At 33.9% G+C, this 25,471-nt stretch overlaps 1 protein-coding gene across 3 annotated transcripts in view; it reads right to left on the bottom strand.

The window, feature by feature from the left end:
• LOC138697839 (atrial natriuretic peptide receptor 1-like) overlaps positions 1–25,471 on the bottom strand; it is a 2,249,689-nt gene that overhangs the window by 1,516,423 nt on the left and 707,795 nt on the right. For 2 of the 3 annotated variants that reach the window (XM_069823400.1, XM_069823401.1), the window contains exon 1: positions 6,689–6,914. The exons of the other annotated variant lie outside the window; for it this stretch is intronic. The gene's annotated coding sequence lies outside the window, so the exon portion shown is untranslated. Of the gene's footprint in view, positions 1–6,688; positions 6,915–25,471 lie in introns of those variants that run through there. 3 annotated transcript variants of the gene reach the window in all.

Below are 25,471 nucleotides of genomic sequence, written 5' to 3'. Positions count from 1 at the left end.
TAGCTTATATAAAGTGCAATGAATAATATATTTTGATTTATAATTTTAAGAAAGTTTATATGGTGTCTTTCATAGCTTTGCGTTAAAATTGTTTTTATTGTGTCTCCTCCTACATGTGTTATAGTCCGGTTGAATGCAGCATCGTTAGATGGCAGCGGTAGCGAGCTTGCTGCAAGACCAGTCGGTTTCTATTTCCCGCCCATGCGCTGATGTGTGTTAACTACAGTAAAGGAGGAATGGATTGATATTCCTCCACACAAACAAACTCGCATCCTTCTCACAGTTTTCTAGCAGCACATGATTGCACGTCGTTTAAAACTCGTTCAACAGAGGTTTTCTTATAGCTGTGAATCGAATCTTCCTCGAATTTCAAGGCATGTATTTCATTTGGTATTTACTTGCAAAAGAAGAAAAATGTGAGGAGGACGTTCCTCCCTTCCCTTCCCCGAGGAACCGCCACTGATTTAAATGGATAATATAACATAAAAGAACATCAGGAAATGAAATTACCAACATGGAAGCTAAAGCAGCAACTTCGTTAAGAGAGGACTCAACAATTCAGATAAGTTATCTCCAAACGATTTTACTAAACAACTTCTATAAACACCAAGAAAAAATGGGAGTTAGATTAGTTAAATTCATATAATCATAGATTTAAAAAAAATAATGGAAAATTCTCTAATTATATATCCTTCCGAATAATTGATTAGAAAAGATCAAGTCGTTGTACATATATTAATAATTGGTCATTAAAAATTACTCATTCATAATTTCTCTCAAACCATCACAACCAGAATGTAAAATCTATCTTAATTTTCTTTCTTGGAGGGACTTTGAAGGAGGGACAAGCATATTGTCTACTTCATGAAGTGGAAAAAGAAGAAGAAGAATTTTCCTTCTATGAAACGTCGAATTATCGACTGTCCAAGTTATCAGTCTTGCGGATGTAGTGTAGACCAGCCTCCTATGGCACATCTTGGGTAACGACTCTGTCGGTAAATTAATCCGCATAACTGGCTTCATATGGGTGAATGACGAAAAGTAAAGTACCCCCTATTATTTAAAAATATGTATATCAGTCTTATACACAGAAATATTGTATAGAATTCCAGATCCGATTCAGAATGAAATAAATAATCCAAAATTTTGTCAACAGATCATACTATTTACGAAGGATACAAAAATCTATAGTCAAATTTAAATGGTTAATGTTCAGCTTTATCTGTATCAATATCATTTATATTATTGTAGTAATTAGGGGGCAGATTCTTATGCACTTAAATACGACAAAATATGCATGCAAGTATGCATTTAAAAAACCATGAAATGTGCACTAAAACAATGAAATATGCACTGTTAAGATTGAAAAAAGAAATATATTAAGAAATTGACTATTACTGAAGGTTTTTCTGTTATAGGGCTACGTAAGAATATTGAGATATCATCAGTTGCTAAGTGGAGATTAACTGCCCTATAAAACCAATGTTAAATGTGCTTAATATCTGAGGAACTAATGAAGATACGTATCTTATTGAATAAAAATGCAAGGTTTTAAGCAAACTGACGTAGATTTATCAAGAAACAGAAGATGTAATACTATATTAGGATACAAGGTTGGAAAGTGCTTTTTACAAAATCGAAGTAAAGTTTCCGAAATATTTTAATACATTTAACAAACGTGTATTGTACAAAAGTTTTTGCACGATCATATTTTTAAAATTGCAAATACAATGTATTTTGCATTGAAAATTGAGAGAAATTTTATTCCAAAGGCTTCGCAAAAGTATATTGTAATGGAAACTAAGTAACAAACTGCACTCTAATGGATCTATTTCAGTATAGTTTTATGTTATGAAGAATGATTTCCCTAGCAACAAGTTTCTGTGTGGGAATTCTAACTTTCAAGGCCTAACAACAACAGCTGTAAATACAACAAAAAAACACGATTGTGCAAGAAAATAGATTTGATATTTTTTGCAATGTTGATTTCACTTTGTTACTTTTATGTATAACATTTTTTTTCTGATCAAACTAATAAACATACACCACTTAATGTGCGATAAATTCATTAATGTTTTGTTATCGATATATGTTTAAAATTTTCATCACTCTGTCATTTACAGTTCGTGAGTCAACATTATTTTAATAATTCATATCTTTTTCTATAACTTGTATTTCTTGATAAATCAGCGTCAACTTTCTTTGAAACATTCTATCTTTATCCTACAAAAATTATATCGTGATTAATTCCTGAGATAATGGATCATTAAGAAAAGGAAATTTAAAATCGGCGCACTGGCGGTAAAGGGTAATTAACCTCCCTTTAAAGTTACGTATTCTTCAACCCAATGCTTAAGCAGTACAATTGTGGCACATTTTTTGTGAGATACCGTTTAAATACTAAGTCAAAATTAATAATTTTCTTGCGGGTAAGCTGTTCTAAAATACAATGTACTCTACACATTGTCGACGTTTCTCTCATTTGTCACCTCAATAAAATGAAATAATCTGATTTGCCACGTTGGCAAGTAGAGAACAAAACATTATATCGTGGTGCCTATATTACTGTTGAGAGGCGGTGAAATTCGAATTTAGCCGAGCGCAAAGATATCCATCAACATTTACACTTCCTATAACTTCTGTGTCGATCATATTGCTACATTATCGTAACAAAATTTGTTAGGAGAATGTAGCAATATGATCGGCACGAAACGTCAAAATCGTATGCACGTGCAAAGCAGACCACAAGGCGGATGCACATTCCCTATGCAATATCTCTTTGATTTTAATCTCAACTTTCATCCACAATAAATTTCCAGTTTTATACATTTGCACAGTTAGCAATGTATTTGATCATAGAGTGCTTGGGTGATTGCCAGGGAAATTCTACAATGATTCGTCGACAACAGTGCACTGTCTGCATTTTGTCAGATTGTAATAAATACAATATAACTACCATAATGTCTTCCAATGTCTGCCTTTCTTCTGTAGGCCTGGGAGTTCCACGGTCATACATGCTAACCGTTACTCCACAGCGATCGAGTCACACTGAAATTAATTTGGTAATTTATAACTATCCAAACGAACAGAATAACCTGAAGACGAAGCTGGATAATATTATAAAGGTCAAGTGATCTGTGTTTTTCTGCACAATGGAAATAGTTCGACTCATATCTTCTTGAATAGACTACTTTACCACAGTCTATGTAGTATATACAGTCACGAAGCTCAATACCACAGTCTAGTATATACAGTCACGAAACTCAATACGTAGGGAATATGTATCCATAGATGGTTGCTAACCACTAGGATCGCTACTATCGCCTCATCACATACAATGCGAAATAGTACCGGCACAGTCTATTGTTCCTAGTACCCTCAACAATTCATGCTAGTGACTGTATATATTAGATTGTGTCAATATATAGGGAATATGCATCCATAGAGAGTTGCTAACCACTAGGATCGCTTCTATCGCCTCATCACAGATATCGCCTATTGTTCCTAGTATCCTCATCACCTCAAGCTTCGTGAGTGTATAGCTATACCAGACTGTGACTTTATTATGGCTTCCTTTTCCCACTTAAAACTGTAGTTTTACAGTTTACATATACAATTACAACTGTTTTACTAAGGTAGAAAAGGCTAGTTAATAGTATTTTTCGAGTGAGACACCAAGATTAGTGTATTAGTAAAAGATCAAGAAAAGAGTAGATGGAAAGACTGATATGAAAGCGTCATAATAACGAAGGTGTGAATAGCAGGAATTATTGATGGTGCACATAAGTTATAACGAATAGTGAACTACATAACAAATCGGCTTTAGAAGTGAACTGATATAAACAATAAGATATAGGCTATGTGAACTAGTGAATAAATAATAAATGACAAAAAAAGGTAGAATAAGTATTAAATAGACGATAGACTGAGCAGCAAGAGGAGATGTAGCTAGTGGGATTAGGGTAGTTTTAATAAAGTATATTCCAAATAAGTGTTACTTGTAATGATTGTTAATGGTGGCACCGTATACGTGAATATGTGAGGTCCATCATTACATAATAAGAAATGCTGTGACGAAATATATATCGTATCGTATCATGTAATTACAACTTATGTGCATATTTAGACACTTTAATCCTATCCCACAATTGAATTCGATTAAATATATCCTTAAGGAAACCTAAAATTTCCGATTTATGTCATAATGTGCTCGTAGGTTATATATTACTACATCTGCATAAAAGTTTATGTTGTATATTCTTCGAAGTAATGAATATAAATATATTTCCAAATTTATACCAAATTGTTAAACGAGAGATGTCACCTTCGTAGTTTACGACATTGAAATCAACCCTCAATGAAGGTCTGAGTGAACTCAGCCCAACAATATTGATCACGTAGTCTGAAACGTGTTTCAGAAGTATTCATTCGCAATTTTCCATTAGCGTACCGCAGTCAAAGATTTAAAACCGGTAATTTAAAGTATTTATATTCTACATGCCAAAATCAAGATACAAAACTTCCCAGAACAATGAATATCATAATTATTATACGCATATATTTAACAAACACATTCTGAGAATCACAGTTTGTATACATTAACTGCAAATTTGCTTTTGAAGATAAACCAATGTTTATTTACAATTGGTGTTGAAATTATGCCGTTAACATATGACTCATCTCAGCTTACTGACGGTTTACGTCCTCATCGATATGATACGAAATAACTGGCAATCTAAATCTGAGGTAAATAACGAGACACCATTTTATATCCTTAATTTCATTTACATTTCATTCGTAAACTTCGCATTTATCTGTGAGCGGATTTGTTTTTCTTTAAAAAGCAATTGACATATGGCTCTTATATGAATTGAAATGTTGGTTAACGTAAGCAGTTCGTAATACTAAATAACAAATCTGGAATAAAACATTATTGATGAAGTTTAAAGAAAACAATTTCAAACAGTGTCGGTAAAACAAAATTTTCAATATTTTACGTTCTGACCGATAAAACCGCACAGCAAAATTAACGAATGAGAGTCAAATGCCTTTATGCACTGAGCATTATACCAGTTACATTGGCATTGCTAACAAAACAAGAGCTAGGCACACTGTTAGCCGTAAATTCACTTCTGACTATAAACAGCCATCGTTTTAAGCTAGACTGACACTTTTCTTATATTTAATAATTGTGTTCAATCAGTTAATATGGGAGTTTGTAGTTTTACAAAGTGTTGAAGATCATTATTACAAAAACTACACTCTAAATTGTTCGCAAAAATGACTTCATATGCCTTGATTTGTTATGTATTTTGTTTAGTACACCCTAAATAGACAGGTGAGAGAAAGTGATCGTTGATGAGTCGTAATGGAAAAGATTTATTCTACAGTTATATACGAATAATATCGTAACAAGTGTTACATTAATTTAAATTAACAAGATTTATTTTAAAGAAAGAGAATTAATAATATAGTTAATTAATATATTAATTAGCCTATTGATTAAGTAGAACCCGTTTTTCTGTTTAAGTAATAAAGTAATTCATCAAATTATTGAAAGCCACTTGTCTAAATGGAGGATATTACGTCGCATTTCAACGATTTTAAATACGAGACTACATAAAATAAAAATTAATTCATCACCTCACTTCATCTCATCAAAAAATTGTAATCTTGTAAAATGTTTACCTGTTAAACATCTTGAAGTTTCGATGTTAATGTGAATCTATGGAATACAATAAATGAAATGAAGTAACTGTGTTCAATTTCAAGTGTACCGACACAAAAAAGTTACCTCACTTTGAATATTGTAATGCTAAATCTTGAAGAGAAGCTCAGTTTTTCATTTATAAATACATTCATATATAATATCAATATCTTTTATAAATTTAAAAAGAATTTTGTTTTTATTTAATACACTAGATAGAAAGCAAAATAAAGAAAATTATCACTTTTTGTGGAAATGTTATGTGGTGTTCGTTTCTTTTTATTGGCGCAAGGCCGCGAAAGATAAGGTAATCCAATCAAATGACGTAATGTTGGTACGATTCAGATTTCTCGACACCCAGTCAGCTGTCCCATCTCACAAGACTATTTGCTACCAGAAGCAGTTTTAACGCCAAAGACTGTGCGCTTGTAGTACCGATACTTTCTACGTATATATTTTTAAATACTTCCCACTTACATTGTAGAACTCTAGCCATCAATTAATTTTTTAAAAGTAACACTTGAAAAGAATTTTCAATATTAATTTTATTTAGAATACTTGCAAATCGAATAGGCTATATTAATAATTTAGGTAATTTTTGTAGATTGAAGAATACTTCAATTGTATATACACATGTGTGTATGTAATAGGATTCGTCTAATATATCAATAAACAAATATTTCTGTGTATGAGAAATATCACGTTTTCTGCGTCCCTGATCTAGATTCATAGAATCCAGCTATAGGAAGTAGGCCTAATTTTACGTAGCGATTACGTTGATAAAGAAACCAGCTTTCTCATTTAACGTCTTCCAAGACAATTAGGGTCGTGTTAAAGCCAAGACGTAAACCGAAGTCCAAGTTTCATAAACAGCATTCAATGCATTCAACATTTTATGAGAAATGTGCACCACTGTCGTAAGATTGTAACACAAAATTAATCTATACTTCAAAGTCAGCGAAATTTATTACTTAATCTTACCTTTTATATTCACGTTATCGTACATCCAGCACAATGGTGCTAATTCAATTCCAGACTCACAAGTTCGTGAACAGGTCTGTTTGATTTACTTCACACTTCTATGAAAATGAGAAGGAATTGTACATCATCACAAGCAGAGGCGGGAGAAATCTTACACGAAACGAGAGCGCGCGCACTCTGGAAGCAAGAGATGGACGAGACGTGTTCGCTGTCAGGGCACCAGCCAACTACTAACGGCTGGGAGGGGGTTAACTCCATTCGAACCACGCGGTCTAGCCTCGTACATCCGAAACTCCGTTCGTTCTCGAGGGCATGTTTCGCGGTCTTCGGCATCTCCCCCACTTTGTTGAAAAATTGGAAAACACACAGAAAGAGAGAGTAGAATGGGGAAATGAAAATACGCATGCGTATCCACCTACGAACGTCGTCGTGCGTATTATGTAGGATTGTCAAACCATCAAATCCGCACCTATGATTTACATATCGAGACATATTGCACAGCTGCATTTGTTTGATCCTACCTTTATTTGACGATGCTTTATCAACGTGTCAGGTAATTTAGTACGGTAGCATGATTAGAAGATTTATGATTTGCAAACAACGATAACTATGGAAGTTATGCTGATTGATAGAAACTCATAGCAACAGAAAAATCGATGTCATAAGGACGAGAGTCATTTTTCTTTGTGTGTTTTACACGAATACGAAATATTCAGTTCTTTAATCGTGCTGAAAATTGTATTTAGGCCTAGAGTTTCTAGTTAATTTCCTAGAACTGTCATTTAAAACGCATAACGCACGTAACATGACAAAATATAATGCATAAAACAAAATATAGTCCTGCGCCGTGGCGTCGTGGTCTAAGGCATCCTGCCTAGGGCTCGCGCTATGGAAAGCGCTCTGGTTCGAGTCCTCATGGGGGAAGAAATTTTCTCATGAAATTTCGGCCAGTGTATGGGACCGGTGTCCACCCAGCATCGTGAGGCACTTGGGGAGCTATGATAGATAGCGAAATCCGGTTGCGAATGCCAGCTATAACGGCTGGGGGGAATCATCGTGCTAACCACACGATACCTCCATTCTGGTTAGATGATAGTCCACCTCTGCTTCGGCATGTGGGCGTGAGACCAGCAGCCAGCTGGTCGGTCTAGGCCCTTCACAGGCTGTAGCGCCACGGATTATTAAAACAAAACATAACACATGAAAGTTTTCGAAATAAATAAGTGTAAGTCAAACAGGGGTAAGCGGAACACAAAAATTTAATAATTAAAATTTGACATTTGCTTTATTGAAATTAAAATTTGTCTAAAATTCAACAGATGACCAACATACATAACTAGGATGAAAAGGAAGAAGAATTACGTTATTATCTTGAGGTCCAAGAACGCAAAACATTTTTAGCTTATACGTCACACTTGCTCCCATTGCTGGCTCTAGTGTAACCTACTACCTTTCTGCAGCAAAGATCACAATATGTCTTGAGGCAAATGGATATGAAAGAACATTGCATTCTGTATAGATTGAGAATTGTATATGTTTAGCATTTAATACACTGCAAATATTTAAATGACAAATTAACACACAAACAAAATAAAAAGCAATCTTTATATACCTAAGAACTTTTGCTTAAGACAAATTGAAAGAATCGAAAGACATATGGAACGAGAATGTTATAGTTTGGGCATTTAATAGGTCTACATTTCAAATATTTAAATGATAAAATGACACACAAACTAAATAAAAGCATTATTCATGTTCCTAGGAATTTTTCTTAAAACAAATTGAAAGGATCAAAAGACACATAGAATCAGAATTTTATATTTTTGGCTCGGAAAACGTTTCCACTCAAGAATGTATAGGAAGTAGCTTCTAGTAGCATGAGCATTTGATAGTTGACACCACTTTACAAACTCGCCTTTTTGTGTTTAATAACACGATTGAAGTAAGTTAAATTTGGTCTCGTTCGATAGGGTATTCTACTAAGATGCGAGCATATTTGGTGGGGTTCCGCGGCGACTAGCAGCCGTTTAGGGGATGCACGAAAATATGCGGGCAGTGGGCCTATATCTCGTAACTCCTATGTGCTAGTGCCCTGATTTTGGTGTCAAACGAAAGAACTCGTCTAGGTCTGTCGATATGCAGTCAAGTAAAAAACCAACACAGCCACACTCATTTTTTTTCCTATCGTCGTCTTTTTACATCTTTTTCCTATTTCCTATTTTTGAACGCTTGAAAAAAATGTGGGCTAATCAACAGTGTTCATTCAGGCAACATACAACTAGTAAAAGCTAAGAATGTGATAAATGAAAGTGAAAATCATATTTATATTGAAAGGAGAATTTGGAGAAACTCAAGAAATTCCAAAAATTAATCGTCAACAATGGGTAGTCATTCAAATCTCAATGACCCTAATGGTATTTATTGATGTGATTTCTAGTGCAGATTTTTGTGTTACAATACAAACATTTAAAGATAGATGCATCTAAATATACTATACGTACATTTTAAATGGGTATCTTCTGTGATAGGATTAAAGAACTGTCGTTTGAATATCAATCTAGAGCTTTAAATAACATTGAATCTTCTTAAGATAAAGTCTTTGTTTTTCTCTTCATCAATATTGCAAGAGAGGCATTATATGGTCGTCTTTTAAAAATAAACTGAATTCTATTACTGATGTACTCTACGTTGTGTTGTCTATATTCGCTCCTTTTTTCTCTTTACGAGGTAAGCTTGCCACAAGAGAAAAGTTAACTCCATGAGTTTAAGTCCTCTTGACATTGATGAGTGAAAAGAATTGTTGTTATACATTTACATTGTTTATTGTATACTAAGTTTCTTCATACTCGAGAGAATAATGGAGTTTTCCTGTTTTAGTACTATAACCCGACAATCTTTTGAATTCCTCCTCTGAACTTATTTAGGCATAGTGTCCTATTTACGTCCATTACACGCACATCGCGAAAGTACAGACATGAAGAAGTGTTAATAGGTAAAGATAGATGTAATAAAAATATTACAACTTTGTGACTCACTGGCAGGATTAGATTAGCTGTTAATTGTAATTGTACTTCGTTTACATCCTCTGTACGTGCTTACGACAGCATCGCTAAGGTAATTCGCTTGCTAGCCACGCGCATTCAAACAATGGTCGATTTCTACTGATGACGGCATCTAATGTATAAGTAGACGCTTAGAAGTTAATTTTATCCAAGGACGTCACAAATCTTGAAAATTCATCGGTCATATGGTGTTATATTTTAAACCCTGGAAATGAAAATGGAGAAAGTTAACAAATGCTTCAAATGTAGCGATGGGTATGTGTACAGTAGTGGCAAAAAAAACCGGACCGACGGAATAACCAAAGTCCCCGAAATGAGCCACTGCGCATGCCACGCCCGCATTCACAAGATAGCGAGTAATCTATTGAAATTGTTGTAGTTTCGACTGATGACGTAGCCCATTTCGAAAGCCATAAGCTGGTAAAATTCATGTTCTGGGAATAATAAGTTAATTCGGTAGTAAAATATCGCTGCAATCGAAAAGCATTGGGAATAAATTTATTTATTTATTTTATTTATTTATTTCAATTTAAATATACAGAATAAAGAATATAATTACAAACAAACAAGAGAAATAGAAATGAAATAATACAAACAATATAAAACAGGAGATATAAAACAGGAGATACAGTAGTATTAACAAAATCGGAGACCGAATGAGCAGCGCTCGTGTTCGGTCGCAGTTCAGATGTAATATTAATAGGCCTATAAGAGATTATAAAATAAAATAAAATAAAATAAAATAGGAAATAGAATTAAAATTACAGTTACAGAAATTATATAATACAATATTAATGTAAGAGAAATATAGAAAATAAAAAATAATAATAATAAAAATAAATAAGTAAAATAAAATAGGAACTAAAATTTAAATTACAGAGGCAATGGAATTATATAATATAATATTAACACCAGAGAAGAATAATATCGCACGTGAAAAGTAGGACTATATATTTCAAAATTATAGAATACAAATATAATATAGGTTGATTAATTCATACACATAGGCTATAAATTTATTTAATCAAATTGAAGATATTAACACGTTTCTAATTTTCTTGTTATATGTTAGTGGCTTACATGTTAGAAGTTCTGGGTGTAATTTAGTTAAAGCATTGTACAACCGAGGGCCAAAATTAATGCTATGCTTTAGACCAGCAGATGTGAGACAATTTGAATAAGAAACAAGAAAAAGTTTCCTCCCCAGGCAGGATTCGAAACACGAAAGTCTTAGTTACCAGTCTATCGTGGCTCTGGAGTGAACAAGGCTCTGAAATCAGCTACAAGGATCGGTCCGGCTTTTTTGCCACTAACTTACTGTACATAATGTGTTCCAATGCAATGGTACGGTCACATTCAAAGGATGCCAGAAGAGAAGAAATAAGGCTACCTCTGACAAGGGGAGAAACCTTTAATAAAAATTGATGAAATATAGTGTATCCCAAAATTAACGCGCATGGACTAAACTTACATCATGTGAATTCTGAATTAAAATACAGACGAAAATGTTAGTGGTAAAATTTCGCCCGAAAACTTTTAGTTGCAGTGTAATGGAAATGAGATAAAAAATACAACAAACACAATTTACTGTAAGATCTAAATATGTTTAATAATCGGAATGAAATGAGCTATGAATAACAATTAACACTCTAATAATAATAATAATAATAATAATAATAATAATAATGGTTTATTTTAACTGGCAGAGTTAAAGGCCATTCGGCCTTCTCTTCCACTCAGCCAGTATGATAGAAAATTACTACATTGCTATGAATATAACACAATTAAATACAATACAAAGCAATACAGTACTACAATACAATACAATATATAATTAATATAATACAATGACAATTCTTTTTATCTTCATAATACCTATAAAATAATAATAATAATAATAATAATAATAATAATAATAATAATAATAATAATAATAATAATAATAATAATAATAATAATAATAACAGTCATACCTAAATTAAATTGAATTATTAATATGGACTTGGGCACATTCATATTGTCGAGTTGACCGGATATGACTTAAGCTTTTCCGTAGTAACGTCACTGTAATTTCCGTTCCACAAAATCTTTAAATGTCTTTTATTATTGTGGACGTTACACTCCAAAATTGATACGAAAATATGATATACCGCTCTCTATAAACGTTTCGAAATATTTGTCCCAAGATAAAATGCAGCAAAGAAAAAAATGCAGTTCATAAATTTTCTTTTAAACCTAAGCCTATACTCCTACTATTTGATTAAACTGACAGCAAACTCATATTTCTAGCGGCCACTCACTGTATACGTTAAAATCTGACAGCTTCTGAGTCATGTGGAAAGGATGTAAGCGTTTTCAAATATAAGACAGAGTTAACGGTGATGTGTGTGCAGCATTGTCCCAAGGTAAGACATGATTTCTTTCTGTGTCCTTGTCACGAGGCTAAAGCAGCGTATATAAAAACTCTTAGTAAAAAATACAGATAAACCGTGAGAGAGAAATGTTGATTTATGAGATTATCAAGGTCTGGATTTTGTTACGGGTGTTATTGTACGCGTGCCTACTAAATTTTTTTATTCAGTGAGTCAGTTTTAATGAAACTCAACAAGATTCTCACTCAATAAATGAATGTTACAGCTCGTAATCTCAAATCTCTAGCCAATGTTATATGGCGGAAGGTCGAACTTCCATGATGGATGACATATCAGTACAAATCAATACGGGATTCATATGGTGAACTGCCTTCAAACAATAAACATACTTTACAATGACATGGCGACCAAGTGAATGTTAAGTAACGTGTAAACATGTATATACAGAACAGGTATTTTATTAGCAGTTAATCTATTGGACGCATATATGAAATTAAATGCATTGCTGGAACTAAATGGACTGTGATCGCTCCATCCTAAACACAATATACAAAATGGATGTCTTTCCACGAATATTACTCGTACAATATTGTTATCCACTAATATCTGCATCATAAAAAACACTAAATAAACTTAAGCAAGTTCAACATCAAGCCTTAAGCTCATTACTGGAGGTATTAAATCAACTCCAATTGAAGTCATTCTCCTTCTGGCGGCATTAAAATCACATTCTAAAGTAGGCCTAAATGAGAAAAGAACCTTAACTTTGTTTGAAAAATTACTTAGTAATCCAGGGGGCACTGTCGAAAAGATTTCACAAAGTGATATAAGTTTAAAAACCACAACATTAATTTACACTGACAATCATATGACTGAAATCCCAGATCACATATAGATTGCTCATTCCTATGTTAAAATCGGTTGCACTTTGAAGAGAACCGCCAGGATCGCTACCCATCCGCCGTAAACGAACACGAAATGATAGTACAGTCGCTAATGCAATTCAAATGGGAGTTATGACGTGACTCCTTATGTAAAAACTAGATGGCAGCACAGTAAACCTGACAAAAGTTGTTACCGTCAAAGCCTATAACGCAGAGCAATCTGGGTATATATGATCTAGGCTGAAATCAAAACGTGAAATAGAAATACTACAGGGCAATTAATACAGCAACAAATCCCAGTGCAAATTTACGCCATTGAACACGATCTAGATCTGAAAGAAACTCTTGTAAAGAGAAGAATCATTCACCACAAATATTTACAAGAAGAGTGGCTCCACATGTACACTGATAAATCACATATGAAAGACCATATAAATATAGAAGGGGAGTATATACTAATATTTTTGAATTCTATATTCAAGTGGGAATATACAGAACGGCTTATGACGGAGAAATCTAAGGCATCTGTGTAAACCTCAGTCAATAATATAGTCATCCTTTCCGACTCGAAAGCAGCTATACAATCTGTGAGCTCTTCATAGCTGAAATCAACAAATATTCAAGACTGTCAAAATGCTATACAGCTACTCGAAACAAAAACAAAAGAAAAAGAAAAACAAAACTATAATGGATCCCTGGACACTCAAGTATACGGCAATGCGCAGGCCGACTATTTAGCTATAAAAACTGCTTCTTCTTCTTCTTCTTCTTCTACTATAGCACTTAGGGACAAATAGCCCATTGTGTACCTCTAAACTTTTATATTTTGGTGAATCTTCGGACCTCACCTCATCTCACTACATCTCGCCAAAATATTGTAAAGAATTGCACAAAATTGTAAAAATTGTAGAAAATTACTAAATTGTAAAACTGTAAAAATTTGTAAAAATTGTAATTGTAACATTTGAAGCGGTCGGACCTCGTTGGGGCGCCGAAATATGCAGCGGTCGTCTGTCGTCGTCGTCGTCGTTGCCCACGACGCCTTTCCTTGCCCTCGGCTGCCAGCTCCGTCTTATATGGAAAATATCTCGAGGATGCACGTCGATGTCAATAATTAACTATGTACACTGATCAATTTGGGCGCCAGCCTCCTCGAGATTACTCCGGTAGAGGTATGAGATTCCCAGGTCAGCTGCAAAACGGTCGGGACATGGGGTTTGGGAGACATGCTCGTAGGTTGAAATGATGTAGGCGCACACCAGAAGTTGTTGGTAAGAACTATGAAAGCGTTTATTATTACTATTAAGTGTTCGTTTCAGATCAGCAGAAATGCGCGTCCAAGTGTATAATATCTCGCTCTCACTTCCCGCAAGTTGGTATACTAATTTCTGAGTTCACGTAATTATATATTTTGTACTATAAAACACCAGTAATATAACGGACAGTTGATAACGTGATGAGAGGAAAGAATTCAGACTTATAATAATAATGCAACACACGACTTCTTACTACACCCACTAAAAATTTCTAAGTCCGTAAATTGTTATACTTCCGAGTTAGGTTTGCCGAGAATATGTGGAGTGCAACTTCTCCGTACGCGTTCTATATGCCTTCTGTTTATCTGCCAAATCTATCCCCTACTTTCAACCACCAAACATAGAATTTCACCCTCCTATCTATATATCACGTGTCTCTATTAAGAATCCTGATTGGCCATGATTACACTTACGTCACTTAAGACGCGTTCTTCAAAAATTGTTCGTTAACTAGAACATCTCCTACTTCCGGCGTCCTGACAATTCTCTGACATATACCAGATCATCTCTTTTGGAACCTGGCTTGGCGTCATCTTACTGACCACCCGCAGGCAAAGTCCATACATTCCCTCATCAGTCAACTCCACGCCTGGACACATGTTTCCTGTCCCCCTAGCTTCCTTTCGGTCTTCCTGTCCACCTGTTACTTCCGTCTCAGATTTTGAAACTAACTTACACGTCCGCGCATCCTATCCATATAAGAATATTAACACGAAATACTAATCTAATTAAAATCTCCTCATCCTATACGAGGAACCGTCTCACATTGTAAAATTTTGACTTGTTCCACATCTTAAAGCTTCATTCCTCATGTAAGATCTATGGAATAAAATGAATGAATGAATGAATGAATGAATGAATGAATGAATGAATGAATGAATGAATGAATGAATGAATGAATGAATGAATGAATGAATGAATGAATGAATGAATGAATGAATGAATGAACCCAGAAGAGCGCAATGTGTTATTAACTTAGCGATGCTACCAAGTTTAATTTCCTAAAATTCCTTGGGAAGCGACATGTGTTTCCCGAGACACTGATGCCTGATTTTGCTTAGACCTGACAATCCAGCAAATTGTGAGGTAATGAGTCAATCTACATCTCTCATTTCCTAGAAGCTGGGTCATCACTGAGGCCCACTACACTGTGTGTAGGTGCTTATTCAGATGGCAGAGTCCGGTCAAAAGTCCGATTACCCATGTTAAAATTCTCCATTCCAAAATCAGGATTTATTTAGTTCAGCTACGTTTTGGTCCTCCAATAAGGAGTTTAGCTTGTCTCATAGGTGGTTTAGATCTCAAGGCTCCTAAAACCCTTCATCAGGTTCTTATTTAGAGCCTGTTTTATTATATACTTAGAAATGCCAAACAACACAAGGTTTCGGGTAAAGTATTAAATGGAAATTTCATGCTTGGTCAGTAGGTCGGCTTGTTCATTACCGTACACTCAAATGTGTTCTAGGACCAGGATGAGTTGTACTTTATTTCTTTTTGTGGAATAGGTTTCCAGAGTAGTTCTGCATTCTTCGACCAGCCTGAAATCGATTCTTTGCGCACTTAGCGTACTCAATGCAGCCTGGCTATCAGAGAGGATATAGACACAGTCTACTATATACAGTCTCGAAGCTTGAGGTGATTTTTTGCAAATCTCGTGATAAAGCGCTCCAAGCGGTTAGCAACTAGGAACAATAGACTGTCCACGGTCGACTTTGGACTGTTCGTATTTCCATCGAGTGCTAGCTCGTTGCGTATTTCACATTGATGCTTGTGAAATGTTCGTTATTGGTTGTAATGAAAATGTTAATGGCTAACATACAATAATTGGAATAATAATATTTTACTAGAGACGTAGAAAAATTAAGTTTGTTTTAATGAAATTTATTGATCACGTTTTATTTTCAATTCTGATGGGAGTATTATTGCTTAGGCCTACTTCTTTTTCAAAGGATATGTTTTTAATCATAGCTGTTAATTTTGTTATTTTTTTTTTGTTACTTTACTAGAGACGCAATTTATTGATCATGTTTTATTTCCAATTCTAGTGTGATTGTTATTGCTTAACCTCATCCCACTTTGTTAACTACGTAAGCCTACACTACAAGTACCGGTACACGTAAGTTAATCCATTAATTCATATTTACATTATTATTGCTGTAAAGGGAAATGCAAATTAATATTTATTGGTTCCATAGTTAATTATCGCTATAATCTTGAATGAGTGAAGCGATTATAGTAAATTTCAGTTCGTTTTGCACAAACAAAAATAATATTAACCTATTTCTTGCAGGTATCTTCGAGTTTATGGTGGAATTTAATATACTTCATTAAAATAATAAATTAACTTTATGCATTTTATATTTCAATAATGGAAGGAAGGTGTTCATTTTCCCAAAAGAACACGACAACGAAAGTGTAACATATCTTGTCATCTACTAGGAGAGAAATCTGCGATTATGAGGCGATAGTAGCGATCCTAGTGGTGGGTAACTATCCATGTTTGCATTTTTACTACATATTGAGCTTCGCGACTGTATATAGTAGACTGTGATATAGATATGCATGCCTTGGCATGATCTATTTAGGTATCCCTGAGCACAAGCTAATATCGCAAAAACGTCAGCTTGGAAAACCGTAGTAAATATGTTGACCAAGCGGAGAGAAATTCTAGCCCTGAGTCTTACACTATAAATCCCTGTATTAGTACTGCTGTCAGTTCTGCAGCCATCCTTGAACGACAATAGACTACGTTGAACCCTGGTGGAAAGGTGCGGCGAAAATTGAAAAATGTCGGAAATATAGCGACTTTTACACGTAATTTTCAACCCTCTTTAAATTTTTTCTGTAGAAGAAAATAAAAAAATAATGATCTAATTTTTTCAAACATTAGCAAGTTAGTTAAACTTTTGCTAGTGTTACCTCATGGAAGCGCTGAAGTACTTTGGACTTTTTTCACGATTAGCGATATAAAAACGAAAAGAAAAACAGTTTTTAAACTCCAACCATTTAGTAATGAAGCACGCTAGAGTTCAATTAAGATTAATCCATAAATAAGGCATCTTCCGATGACAGTAATTTATTGGGTATACACAACCAATAACAACTTCCATAAAGTTTATTTCTACTCGTATCAAACTCTTTTCAGCAAAATACGCTAACTGGGTTTATAAATCCAGCTTCGTACCTCTGAACTGCTATAATTAAACTCAACGAATTCAAATATTTTATACATAATCACACCGGGTGACAGGATTTTTAACTAATGTCAATTCAGATCAACAGTTTATGGGTAAATAAACAGTACTCTGAAATGCTCTGTTTTAAATCTTATCTATTCATTTTTTAAATGAAACTATTTTCATGATACATTTTTGTGGAATCACACGGGCATAAAAAAACCTGAATACCTTTTGTCTAGCCATGCATTCATCGATTCTGATCAAATGGACGTAGGATAAATTAATTCCGATATAGCTTCTAGGAAAAGTTATAAATTGAAAAAGCAGCCCTGTTCTAATACTATGAACATTAATTATAACCGAATGTCAAAGAATGTCAGTGCTAAAGTATAGTCCAATACAAAAGGAGTCAAGGTACTTCATGAAATGGATAATTAGTGAAAAATAATTCTGCAATAATTTTATTATTGAAGGATATCTTTAAAAACATGAAGGAGAAAGAGAGGAATAAAACGTTAAGAAATAAGGGAAGATAAAATAAACAAAGTTAAAGAAGACAAATTGGGAATTAAAAGGAAATAAATTAATATAAAATAAAATATTAATATGAAAAGGAAAGAATGAAAATTGCAAGAAAAACGCTAACGGAATAAAAATGGAAAGGATGAAAGTAAGAAAAGGTTGGATATAATTAGAAAAAGAAAACAATAACTTAAGATAAAGAAATAAGACAAAATAAAGGAATAATAGTACAGCAATGGAGTAATACAAAGGAAAGAAATAGAAGAAACGTGAGGAATCACACAAAGAATAAAAGAAAGAATGTAAATATAACAAAATGCAGGAAATAACAGAAAAATAAAGAATAACATAAAACAAGGAAAGTAAATAGAAGGGGAAACAGTAACAGGTTAGTAAGAAAAGTTGAAAAGAAAAAAGAAAGACAGAGAGAAAGAAAATAATAAAAATATTGAAAAGGACTTGAAAAAATCATTATACATTTTTTTTAATAGCCTGCATGTTCCATTACTGTAGAGTAATACTACATGCATTGGTTAACCTTAAACTATGTTCATATAATTACTTTATATTGTTCTAAGAGTTATTTTATAGGCAATATAGATGGATGAATTTTGTACTTTTCTTTCATTGTAATTTGTCAAATTGTATATTGTTAGTAAATTTGATCAAGTTCTGGTATTTGTGCACTAGTTTGTCTTTATTCACTGGCCAGTATCATTATACATATACATATACTGCATATTATGATCTACATGAAAAAATAACATAAAAAGGGACAAAAGGAAAGGAAACTGATCAGAAAAAAGATATCATAGAAAACTAAGGCATGCAAGAGAAAAATGGGGACTCCAAGACAAGACTGAAAAATTCAAGAGACGACTAAATAATTGATTAAACAGTTCAAGAAAAGAGTAAAGATTTCAAAAGAAGACTAAGGGTTTCAAGAGAATAGTAAAGAATTCAAGATAAGACAAAGGAATTCAAGAGAAATATAAGGAATTCAAGAGAAGTCTAAGGAAATCAAGAGAAATATAAGTAATTCGAGACAAGTCTAAGGAATTCGGGACAAGTCTAATTAATTCGAGACAAGTCTAAGGAATTCGTGACAAGTCTAAGGAATTCGAGACAAGTCCAAGGAATTCGAGACAAGTGTAAGGAATTCGACACAAGTGTAAGGAATTCGAGACAAGTGTAAGGAAATCTAATGAAATCTAGAGAAATGTAGTGAACTTAAGAGAAATCCAAGGAACTGAAAAGAAGTTTGAGTATTCAAGATAACACTAAATAATTTATTTAAAAGAAGATTAAAGAATTTAAGAGAAAATTAAAAATACAAGAGAATACCAAAGAATACAAGAAAATAAACTAACTCAAGGTGACAAAAATTATTAGAAAACAAAAGAATAATAAAAACAAAACCATACAAGTTGTTCAAAATAGGAGAGGAAAGAAAATAATACAAGAAAATAAAATAATATAATAGAAGAAAATCATAGAAAAAATAAAAAGATTACAATACAAGAAGAGAACACAAGGCAAGTAAAGAATAACACAAAAGAGAATGGCAGAAATGAAGGCAATGGAAAGGGAACAAGAAATAGTAGAGAAAGAAGGATGGTAAAATAGTTAAGAACTCAAAAAGGTGAGAAAGAAAGAAAGAAAGAAAGAAAGAAAGAAAGAAAGAAAGAAAGAAAGAAAGAAAGAAAGACAGAAGGGAGACTGTACAGAATGAAGTGAGAGACAGAGAAATTAAGTAATAAAAGGAATGGTAGATAAATTTTTAAATGTGTCCAAGAAATAAAATAAAGAATGAATAGTCTAGTAAAGGAAAAAAAATTGGAAAGGATAGAAGTAACGGGGTAAGAAAGAAAACAAGCAAAGTGTCGAGACAGGAGAGAAATTTCTAAATGTAGGAAAACAGTATGGCAGGAAAAATAAAAGGAGAAGAACAAGAAAAGAGAAAGAGTGGAACAGTGGAAGATATGTGGGAAGAAACATGGAAGGACGAAAGTAAAAAGTAAATAAGTAAAAGTAGAAACAAAAAATTAAATCAGAAAATTAAGGAAAATAGAAGGCAGAGAAATGGAAGCAAAGATTATAATTGAAAGAAATGCAGATGCTAAAAATAAACAGAAGAATGGAGAAGAGAAGATAAAAAGTGCAAGAAAGTGATAATAAAATACGAATATTTTCAGCTGCTTGAAGGAAATGTGCTGTGATAGTAGAAAAACCGGTAGTTTTCACCTTTGAAGGAAACAAGCAGGTTTTATTGATATTCTATGTCGTGGAACGACTGGTCGCGGTCTGGAAATCTGTGTGTTCCATTGCTAGCGAGAGCTGTCATTTTCACGTCAGCTCTGGAGGCGGAGAAGACAAAACGGGCAGAGACATTTGTTAAATATTCTTCATCTCTATCATCGTTAATAGAAATACTGAGTTCATTTCTCCGTCATTTATGAGAGAAAATTCGGTCATTATTACATAAAATCGTGATATTCAAGTTTCACATTCAACTAACGAAGCTACTTAATGAACTAAATCAATATTTATGATTGAATCTGCATAGAAGTACTGAAAAAGATGCAAAGAGACGAAGCAAACTGGCAAGAATATATTTCGGTGCATTTTTAGTAGGTTATTTTACGACGCTTTATCAACAGCTTAGGTTATTTAGCGTCTGAATGAGATGAAGGTGATAATGCCGGTGAAATGAGTCCGGGTTCTAGCACCGAAAGTTACCCAACATTTGCTCATATTGGGTTGAGGGAAAACCCCGGAAAAAACCTCAACCAGGTAACTTGCCCCGACCGAGAATCGAACCCGGGCCACCTGGTTTCGCGGCCAGACGCGTTAACCGTTACTTATTTCGGTGCATAAAATTTTTCTTCGTAAGCAAATTTTTTGTGATTGAAGTTATGGACCATTCGCTTCGAAAAGAACACCACCCAGGCGGAGGAAGTAAATTTTGAGAAACAAGCCGTCTATGAACCCTGCCTGTCATTCCTGTCAGAAAAATATAAAATTGCAATTAAGCAATGGATTTTGAGAGACCTCTTGTTTGGAGTAAGAGGTACCCTACCTAAATTCACCGGTGATGTCCTTAAAAATCTAAAAAATAATTTCTATGAAATTCAAGAAATTCTAATTAAAATTCTTAGAGATTCTCTCCAAATAATAAATTGCCACTTATATGTTAATTTAAATTAATTTTTCTTTCACTGTTAACACTGTACTAATTTTAATCTTGATCTTCAACTTTGTAAATTCATTATTGTATTATTGTCTTCTGGATCCTTGTGGTCACCCTCAATGGAGTTCAGATGATTTTTTCAAATCTTTCTTTTTCTACAGCCCATATTCTCATTTATGATGTACTCGTATAATAAGTACGCAAGACTTGGTCTCGAAAGGAAAATTCTAGAATATCTTATAGCAAAATAGAAAAGACTTTCCTTCAAAGCTCACTATTTACATAACTATTTACATAAAAAGTAAACATTAAAACCGCATAGATAAAATTTCTCATAGGAGTTGCAGGTTACACAAGAAAGAACCACATAAGAAGTACAAAAATAAAAAAGTAACCGATTACCTTTAGTTTAATTTATAGAATATTACAGTGTATGTCATATTGGAAAGAATGTAATAAATAGTTCGAGGATATTCGTTTAAAAAAAAAGAGGACACTTTCATGAAACTTTAAATAGAAAAAGAAGAACGACCACAACTCAGATGGAGAGACCAACTTTCAAAAAATAATGAAACAGGCCAGAATTGGCCTAAAATATTTAAGAAGATGAAGAGGATGATAAATATATCAGGTCAACTCTGACAGATAAAGTCATTAAAAGGGATTTCCTTCCAAGAGAATAACACAAGTATAATGAGCTTCAAAACAAAGTTTACCCAGTACGTACCGTTTCAGAGGACAAGAAAGAAAGACATAGTCCAATAACTATAAAAAAATATATACTCTACAAGTTAATAAATATACAAAAGCCTATCTAAAATAAAAACCATCCTTGCTGTAAACCCTGAACGTAGTTCAACTCTCTTCTATGATACCAGATGGGAAGAGTTCATTACTTTTCATTTTTTCTTCGGTATACGAATTATTTCACAAAGATATGGCATACCCGTATTTTTTTTGAAAGAATACACAATAATGCCTCATATAATGTGAAATTATTCATAAATGTGATCTATATCAATGAAAAATTAAAGTTTATTATGGCAACACGTAACAAATATGGTGCCGAATAATATATTGTTTGCGAAATAAACTGCCAATTGTAAACAGTGCGATCTCGTTGAAATGTTCTGTTTAATATAATATGTTGTCAAATTTTATTTGGATGTAGTATACCATATCGCGAACAAAGGCGTATGAAAATGCCAAAAATGCATTTGAAATATAAGTTGCAACAAACAGGCTGCAGCATTTGAAATGTGGACATGGAAAAAAAAATGGAGCGTGTGATATGGACAGACAGAATGAGAAATGAAGTTGTGTTGGAAAGAGTGGGGGAAGGAAGAATGATGCTGAAACTGATAAGGAAGAGAAAAAGGAATTTGTTGGGTAACTGGTTGAGAAGAAACTGTCTATTGAAGGATGCACTGGAAGGAATTATTGTGAACGGGAGAAAAGTTAGGGGCAGATAAAGATAACAGATGATAGACAACATTAAGATTATATGGATCATATGCGGAGACTAAGAGGAAGGCAGAAAATAGGAAAAATTGGAGAATGCTGAGTTTGCATTGAAAGGCCTGCTCTCGGTCAGAAAATCATGAATGAATAAAATGTCTGCAGCAGAGTTAGTCGAACATGTGTGAGGAGAAATGCATAAGAGCGGATCTTACGTTGGATGGACTACAGATAAACTTTCGTCATATAAATGGAACAAAACTTTAATTAACAATAAAAATTTATAAACTCGGTACAACGCTTACACTGTTAATAATGTTGGAGTGCTAAGAGGAAAAACTTACGACCTGGAAACAGACATAAAATAAAGAATATACATCAATAAATGAATCAGATCAATCTCGACAGAAAACTGTACGAAAATTTACTGACTGCCGTCACGGTGGTCTGTGGGCTAGAGCTATGAACTTATAATCCGCGAACCTGGTCCGGACCCCGGCGTATCCACATTTATAACTTGTGTTGGGCAAGCTCGTGGTCCAGATAACACAAGGGTTTTCTAGTTTTCTAGTTTTCCAGTTTCCCTGTGGCATCCCAATAAATCTCAATCATTATCTCATCACGGATGTAACGTAGACAAATCTCTTACGGCGCACCTTGGGCAACGACTCTGTCGGTAAACTGGTTACATAATTGGCTTCATATGGATGAATGACAAACTCTGAAATCGAAATAGCGACATTATGCCTAACCCTTGAAGAATACGATGGTGACGATGATGATGATGATGATGATGACGACAAATGACTAAAGTAGGAGGTTGGACAAAGTAATAAGGCTGATTTCTTCCCACCCGATGAGGCAATCCTGCAGCCTCCTACCACAGATATGTTTGACCTAGGTCCTTCCTCCACCCGAATTCCAATTGGCACCACCAAGCAAGCCGTAAGTGTGGGGTAACTGCATGATTAGTGAAGTTATGTGTTTGCTCCTTGTCAATACAATAAATTCGTATAATATCGCGCTTGTGTGAAACTCGGTGAAAATGCCACGGCAACGTATGGAAACCTTCAGCAGCTCTTTGGAAATGAATTGATGTCAAGAGCACAAGATTTCCGATTGCCAAGGGCAGAAGCAACATTGAAGATGAACACCAACAACTGCACAAACAGATGACAACATTGCCAAATTAAGGGGAGAATGTAGGCATCGGTATGTCCCTATCTCCGCCATGTTAAATTGGTGCACTTTATGTACCTTTTTCTCTGAATGTAGAATCATGCAATTTTGTACACTTATAGACAACAGTGTTTTTAATCATCCTTGGATTTTTCAGATTATAATATTAGAAATATTGAGATTTGTCACCAAACAAACCTACTTTCTCCTCTTAAGTAAAGTTGTAGAAACTGATAAGCGATTAACAGCCAGAATGATAGCACAAGAATTGAACATGAATCGGGAAACTGTTCGCCTCATTCTAACTGAAGGGCTGGGCATGAGAAAAATGTGTGCAAAAAAAAAAATTCTCACCGGGCAACAGCGAGATGAACGGAGAAATGTGACTACTGATCTGTTTCAACACTGCGGTGTCTTTTATATTCGCTCGGCGTTGCTCCATGTGACTTTTTCTTATTTCCAAAAGAAAAATCAGTTGTGAAAAGAAGCCATTTTCAAACAACAGACGTCCAAAAGGCCGTAACCGAGGCATTAAACAGCGTCTCAAAAGATGAGTTTCACAGCTGCTACCAGCAGCGGCAACAACGTTGGAATAAGTGTGTAGAGTTTCTAGGGAACTACTTTGAAGGTGATCACATTGTACTTGGTTAAAATGTAAGTAAAAGTGTTTTTTTCAACCAGTCTCATTACTTAATTGCCCGACCTCGTATATTGGTTCCAGAGAACATGCTATTGCATACGCGTATAAGAAACATTTGACAATAATTTTGAATCTTCTACCTTAGCATCTATAGAGCAGCGGTGACCAAAGCGGGTGCTGTGTTTACATCGTGTAATCACATACATTCAAACGGGTACGAAGAGTTTACTGTACATTGCTGCCTGTTTCATTCACATACTGAAGGTAAGCAGTGGCGGTATCATGTCGCTCTACAAACTCTGTCTCTGCAAGCAGTAAGAGGTGGTTTCGTAAAGAATAACAAGGAGAACTTTTTTGTTGTTCTGTCGGACATAATGTAATATGTTTACTTTGCTCAACGGTTCAATTAGGAGTATATAGAAACATTAATTGCCACGCTGAATAACGTATTATTATTATTATTATTACTGTTATTATTATTGTTATTATTATTATTGTTATTATCATTATTATTATTATTATTATTATTATTATTATTATTAACCACTAAATTATGTGTTTCTATAATTCTACTGTACGTGCATGAATATTGATATTTTAGAGCTTCTCGCTAGAAGGATAAAATTATTAGGTTTCATCTCAATTTTAATTTTCTTAATGAGGGTAACTATTTATTAATTATTCATTTAATAATAATATTGTAGAAAAACTGATTCGATATTATGTGCCAACGAACTGTTAAACGCTAGAAATTGACATGTCTTAAATCATAGCCAGGAAGAGAAAGATGAGATAAATAAATGTAAGGAAGTCAGCTACCTAATAGGGTTTGAAATATCTCGTGCTCTAAAGCCTTTTAATAGAACAGAATTTCTCAGAAGAGTAATGATTAAAATAGCTTAAATAACTTTGTCCATAAGAAGTTTTTAATTTTGAAAAACTACAAATTTCTCGAGAGAAGAATTTAGAAAATTCCTGATT

Source organism: Periplaneta americana, chromosome 4 (assembly GCF_040183065.1).
Source record: "Periplaneta americana isolate PAMFEO1 chromosome 4, P.americana_PAMFEO1_priV1, whole genome shotgun sequence".
Lineage (NCBI taxonomy): Eukaryota > Metazoa > Arthropoda > Insecta > Blattodea > Blattidae > Periplaneta > Periplaneta americana.
This window is presented reverse-complemented; position numbering and strand designations above follow the sequence as displayed.